We start from the raw sequence: 6881 nt of genomic DNA, 5'->3' as shown, positions 1-6881 counted from the left end.
ACAGTACTCCTCTGACGAGCACACGGCTGATCCGGAGCCCATCCTGCGATCCACCTGCCTTTTCGCCACCCTTGTCTGGGAGATTGAAGCCACGGTGACACGGTGACCACCTGACCCGGGAACCGGGCCGCTCAACCGTATTTTTGTCCCGGACTCTGTCCACTCCAAGGTCCTGTCCGTTGTCAACTGTCACCCTGGCATCACTCGGACGCTAGCTTTCCTACGCCAGCGTTTCCGCTGGCCCACCATGGTCCCCGACACCCGGGGCATTCATCGCAGTCTGCCCCACCTGTGCTCGGAACAAGACCTCCAATAGGCCCCTCTCCCGCCTCCTTCACCCTCTGCCCATTCCTCCTCTCACATTGCCGTGGACTTCGTCACCGGTCTCCCCACCTCTAACGGTAACACCACCATCCTGACGGTCATAGACCGCTTCTCCAAGGCCGCTCACTTCAACGCCCTCGCCGCTCTCTCCTCTGCCAGGGTGACCGCGGACCTCCTGGTCGCCCACGTATTCCGCCTTCATGGCACATACTACACGCATACACACACACAAGCACGCTCACAAACGCACGTAAACACAAAGGCAGGGACACATGCATGGAAGCACACACACATGAGAATACGCACACTCTCACACACACACACACACACGCACACGCACAGGAAAGACGTTTAACGGCTCCTCCATCGGCAAACACTTAGGTAAGAACACACACGCACACACCGCGGCGACACTCCCCAAGGTAAGACGTTATGTTTTTAAACACAACGGCTCCGCCGTCAACAAACTCTCCCAGGTGAAACGTTCTGTCTATAGACTACATAAATTGCGATAAAATAAGGGAAGAGACAATTTCTCAAACATAGAAAAATTCAAACATCGCGCCGACCGGCATATCAACATACAAGTGAGGTGATCTTAAAGAGACAGTGTCCCTATAACACAACGAAACATGTAAATAACACATTATGGTGAATTGTGTCTAGAGTCCACCACAAGACTACAATTTACCCCCCTCCTTTAGCCGCCCAAAACTATAGTTTAATTAATATGTCAGCCATATATGTTTGGCTACACACTTCCTTTCTCTTTCCTTTCTCGTTGATTTGATTTGTTGTTGTAATTTGGAACCCGTCAATAGATGCACAAATGGGAGCATGTGGTTTCTAAAAATTTGCCCAGAAATTGGGTTTATGTTTGCCCGACATTAAAGGACGCTTTTATTTAGAAACTGTATTTGTTTTATTGTTTAAGACAATGCAAGCATTCCTACTAATCAATGTGTTTAAAACTGTTACAATACAATCATCATTTTAAAAAGTAACTGTTCCATATAGATCTTCAATCAGTATGTTAAAATATTGTATTAACTCTCTATGACCTCACCCACGAATGTGCATAAACTTAAAGTGCTACCCATGACTGTTTAAAAGCCATGCAACGCTAGTAAACAAATGCATAAATGAAAGTCATACCTACACTACTCTGAAATATACAATCATATGAAATACAGTAGCTTATTATTGTCCAAGCTGTACTTCTACTAGATTCTACTGTAATCATTTTTCTAAAGTGCTTTAGCTATAATCTTACAGTGCATTGCAAGAAGTGCCTGTGCCAGCATGTGAAGTTGGTGAATAACTGACTTCCTGTAAGGTGTTTCTGTAGTGCTTCCTGTGTGGACGACATGATTTTAGCTGCATTAGTTCTTGAGAGAAATCTGAGACATCATTTTCAATGCATTCTACACATTCCAACGCCATTCACCCTAGCCATGGTCTCTAGTGTTTGGATCAAAATATAAATACTTATTTTCAGATCCATTGATGAGTTTTCATGCGTGAAATGTCAAGTGATCTCAGATTGTGTGTGTGTGTGTGTGTGTGTGCGTGTGTGTGCGACCCCCCATTAATGTGTTAGCTGTGTATAGTAAAGGCCTTTTTATGGTCCCACGTTCCCGCAATGCAACGACCACGCAGACGCTTCGGCGCAGTCGTGAACCTTTATGGTTCTGCGTCGGGTTTTAGTGAGCGGACCAATCACAGCACTTGCTGCTGCGTCGCCTCGACGGAGGGTTACAATTTTTGGGAGGATGAAAGGAGGGTCCGTAAGGACATAAGGGGTCCCTAACCCCCTTGGGATGCGTCAACGTGAAACCATGTCCACACTGTCGAGTCCAGTGAGTCCGCATCCCAAATACTCCGGGTGACCGCGTCGGTCCTTCACAATCGCCTTGCAAGGAAACAATAAGCTATCAACTTTAACCACACAGAAAACCTTACCACGTGACACACACCATGTGACAGTGTGGTGCCACAGGGAATGATACTGCTTTTAACTGAAACCTGTCAAGGTTTTCTTTCCAATCAGCCATCAGCCCCTGCCTTTTTCATGCTCTGTACATTGTCTGGAAATGTGTGTTTAATTCAAGTATTTCCATTTCAGGGAACCCTTTAAGCTTTGATTTTTAACACACGTATTGTTTTTACTTGAACGGTAATTTATTTCTTAAATATACAATAACAAACCCTTTCTTTTATGTGCTCTGAAACACCCACTATCACGCATAGGCTAACTCTTATGCCTCGTTTCCAACGAGCGGTTCGGTTCGGTGCGGCTCTGTCCGCTAATATTGGCGTTTCCACTGCCAAAAGTTGGGAGGGTCCCAAAATAAGCACACTGAGCGGCGCTGAGCCGCACCTATATTCAGTACTCCTCCGTTGGGGTACCAAGCGGTCTGCAAGGTTGCCGTGAAGGTGGAGCTACACACGCCGTCTTCTGTCGACCAATTGGTCGACAGAATCGTCCCTTCCGTGCGACAGGAAGAGAAAAACAAACAAACAGTACCCGCGAGGTATTTCTAACCCTATTGAAGAAAATGTTGCGCAAAAGTTTGCCGTCCTTCTAGGACGTCCTCCATTGTTGCTCTTTGTTTAAGCTGTCCCGCTGTACTCTCTCTCCTCTATCCATTCCGCCGCTCTTTGAATGTATCCATTGCTGTGAATGGTTAAATAAATATGTAAAATATTCTTAATTAGCTGTCCTTACCTAACCATAAACAAAAACTTAACTTGAAAAAATATATATAATAATCTATGTGAAGAAAATCATAATAGGGGTGTATCAGCTGTGGTTGGTGCTCTGACCGACTCCTTCCTGTTACTTCCTGTTTCTGCACAAGAAAACCAATGGGGTGTGAAAACTAGCCTGCCTTCTTTTCTAGCTAACTATCTGAAGTTATAGCAGACATGGTAGAGGAAGAGGATGTACAATACATGCAGCACGACAAACAATGAGCACAATGGCTAAAGGAACACAACTTTCTGTAAACTTTTTTTTTTGCTGTTTTGATAGTAGGCCATCACTGGCAAGTGGCTTCAGATAAAAGTGTCTGCTGAAGATTCATGTGTATTAAAACATAATACTGGTTTGTAAAACATAATGGTGAATTGATAAATTCTATATATATATAGGTTATGTACACAGACCATTTAGGGATATTCAAGAACAAAGTAACAAAAAATAAACAACTGATATATCATATTAAAATATATATTAACATGTGCACATATAAAATACTCATGAAAGAAGTTAACAATATATTATCTTATATATGATGGCGATAGATTCTGTGCAAATATTTTGTTTGTCCAACATTTCAGGAAAAATATAAATAAATAAACCAACTCTAACCCCTATTTTTTTTAATATCTGCAGGATCATCCACTCGTATTTTTATTATCAGGCTCTTGCACAAGGACCACCTGACATTAGTAGCCAGGGATTGAACCAGCAACCCTCTAAGCCCTCATTGGGTTTAGTTCCATGTCGGCGGGTTCTAAAGGGGTTCTCATATAGATTGCGGCAGCTTGATCACGGTTCAGACTCTGGGAAGAGAATTTCAAATATACTTCATGTTTTTCAGTTTAGTTATATATAATATTTTATATTATATTGATATGTTAAATTATATATTTTTTAATCTAAATTATGCAAAGAATAGTTAACAAAGTGGTTAACAAAATGTTAATAGCAACCATTTTGGAGAGTATGAAATTGGCTTACCTGATCAGAATGGCCTTTGAGGTGATTGTCTACAGAAAAAAAAGAACCACACACAAATATAATAGAATAATACACTAATAATATAATATAACATTTTATTTGTTTTATTAGGTAAAAGTGGAGAATAATGTGACTTACTGTCACGACTCAGAGCGGGAATCAATTGCAGATCAAAAAGGATTTATTTCCAAACAGTCCAGCAGGTAAATCCGGTTCCAGGTACAGGCAGGGTTTCGTAAACAGGCAGGCAGGCAGACAGAAACAGACGGACAGGTACGGGCAAGAGATCCACAACCGATAGGCAGAAGACTTAGTCCAAAACAGGCAGGGTTCAAAACAAGGAAGAACAGTAAACTATAAAAAGCTTCACGCTAGTCTCACTCACATGGCAGTCAGGTAGCAAACAGTACATACCGTGACGATCTGACAAACTGAACAGAAAGGGCAGTGTTTAAATACTCCACCAATCAATACCCAATGAGAGACAGGTGAGCAGAGGAACAACAGGTAGGGGAAGACAAAAACAACAGTTCATGCGAGGATCCTGACACTTACTCTTTTTCCTCCAGCAATAACCAATGACCAAAATGATGATAGGTATGACGAAGACCAATCGAAAGAGGATAATAAATTTCTCATAGTTTGGTTGTCACTAGAACCTGTCAAGAAATAAATACAGAAAGGGATCAAACAGAGGAAGAACTTTATCATAAACATGCAGAAAACATAAACTCCTAAAGTAGAAACACACCAACACAGCTGGATAGCTATAGAGAAGATGGCCAAAGAGAGACAGAAGTGCAGGGACATTGTTTGATGCACTGCCGGATGCACCGGCTGATTTAACGGGGATGAGGGATTTATCAACATTGTTGATAAATCCCTCATCCCCGTTAAATCAGCCGGTGCATTCATCCCCGTTAAGTGATGATGTTGATTCAACATCATCGAACAGTGCCACTCTAACTTCAATAACTGTGACTTCAGGTCTGTTCTGGAATTCTTAACGGCATGCACTGAGCCAAATGTAAATAAATGTCATTAATGATTAATGGCGTTCTGTTTGAAGGGTTTGACCAGCTCACTTTGTTGCTATGGTTACAGATGGCGATCGAACCATTTGACAAGTCAAGTTGGAGCGGGACATCAGAGGTCACGACCTCTGCTGGGTCTCCTCCATCCTCAGAGCAGGTTTGATTGGTGCACGTGAAGGTGGAGTTTAAGGAGGAGCTCTGAGTGCTACAGGTCACAGTCACTTTACAGGATAAAGGACTGGGAGACACAGACGACCCATTCAGGACCACTGGTGATACCTGATCTGGAACAAGGAGATTTATATAGCATTAAAATACATCCAAAGAAACCTCTTGTATCGAATGTCTGTATTCTGTTTCAGTGAACATACCTTGAACTGTGACGTGGTATTCAGCAATAACTTTATCTTTTGTATTACTACTATCTACTGCTTGGTAAATTCCACTGTCATTCAATCCTAGGTTTTTCATTTGTAATGAGTAATTCTTTGTGGAAAACTCTGTCCTTCAAAATGGGATGATGTCTTATTCTTTTTTGGGATTGAAAGAGTCATAGAAAGCTACCGGGGGGTTTCTGCCTTTTTAATTCCATGAATAAATCCTTTCCTTTGAGCAAAAAAACTGTAGAGGTATGATGTTCTGACCCTGTAAAAAAAAAAAAAGATTACACAGGAAGTAATTTTATAATGTGCATACATTTATTTGTCCAGCTACATGATGTACTAACACAATGTAACATTGAATAATGCAAGCTATAAATCAACATTTTTCAAATCAAGAGATAAAACCAATCAGTTTCCAAGAGGGTATTAAAATTGTCTCATAGGCAGCGACTTGCTGACAGACATCTCCAGGTTGTCCCCACTTCTTGTTTAAAAGTAATTGTCAAAGACAGCCATGTCAGGTGTCATAGGTCCAGAGGGAACATCATCATGCTTGAGTGACTGTTTCCTACCGAACCCTGGTGGACGAACATCGGGGCAGCTTTGTGAGCTGGCCTTTGAATGCAGTCAGTTGATTTAATGAGGAGGATCAGTCGTTTGGTAGAAAAAAATAATCAATCATATTTATTAGTATTTCACAGGTCGATTAATCAACAATTACAGAACCGAACCACCTGGCTTTTATACAGTGCAAAGAAAATGTATTCATAATACAGAACCAGTGTGCGAAATAGCCGTTAATATTTGGGGGGGTCCCCATCCCCCGATTGTTGCGCAATACCGATCTAAATTATCTCTGACCTATAACATTACAATATTTCATGGATGCAAGCAATCAGTCTATAGCCTACATGACAACACACACACGCACACAACAATTGTTGATAATCCGATATGCTATAGTAGCCTATTCACAAAGCAACACTTTAGCCAATGCAGCCTCCTATGTCAGTACTGACATAGGAGGCTGCATTGGCTAAAGTTGTTTGGATGCGCAATGTTTTATAATAAGGAGAGGCAAAGTTGTGCATTACAATGAAAACACAACAATAATTGGCACCAATATGGCGCACTTAGAAGAGCAATCAACAACTGAATAAATGCCAGGTCCTATCGGAGACTGGCACGCAATCAGTGCACTTGCGAATGAAAGCCTGCAGTATGACCGATGTTGTGACATTATTTAACCATCCATCTACAGAAAATACGATCAGATAGATACATCATTGAACACATACACAAAGCACATTCGTCAAACCACGGCGGATGCGGACAACATTTTACACAACAAGCCAAACATCAACCCGGCAGGTGCGCTCTCTGTCTCTCTGTCTC

General features: G+C 41.8%; 1 long non-coding RNA gene across 1 annotated transcript; it reads right to left on the bottom strand.

Annotated features, from left to right (window-relative positions):
* Positions 1 to 649: 649 nt before the first annotated feature.
* Positions 650 to 5683, bottom strand: LOC307086296. Its single transcript, XR_013812427.1, has 5 exons — positions 5475 to 5683; positions 5155 to 5387; positions 4208 to 4728; positions 4070 to 4098; positions 650 to 3891 (listed from the first exon to the last, which is right to left on the bottom strand). It is a non-coding gene; the product is annotated as an uncharacterized lncRNA (long non-coding RNA).
* Between the last annotated feature and the right edge of the window lie 1198 nt (positions 5684 to 6881).

Source organism: Pollachius pollachius, assembly GCF_949987615.1.
Source record: "Pollachius pollachius genome assembly, chromosome: 14".
Lineage (NCBI taxonomy): Eukaryota > Metazoa > Chordata > Actinopteri > Gadiformes > Gadidae > Pollachius > Pollachius pollachius.
This window is presented reverse-complemented; position numbering and strand designations above follow the sequence as displayed.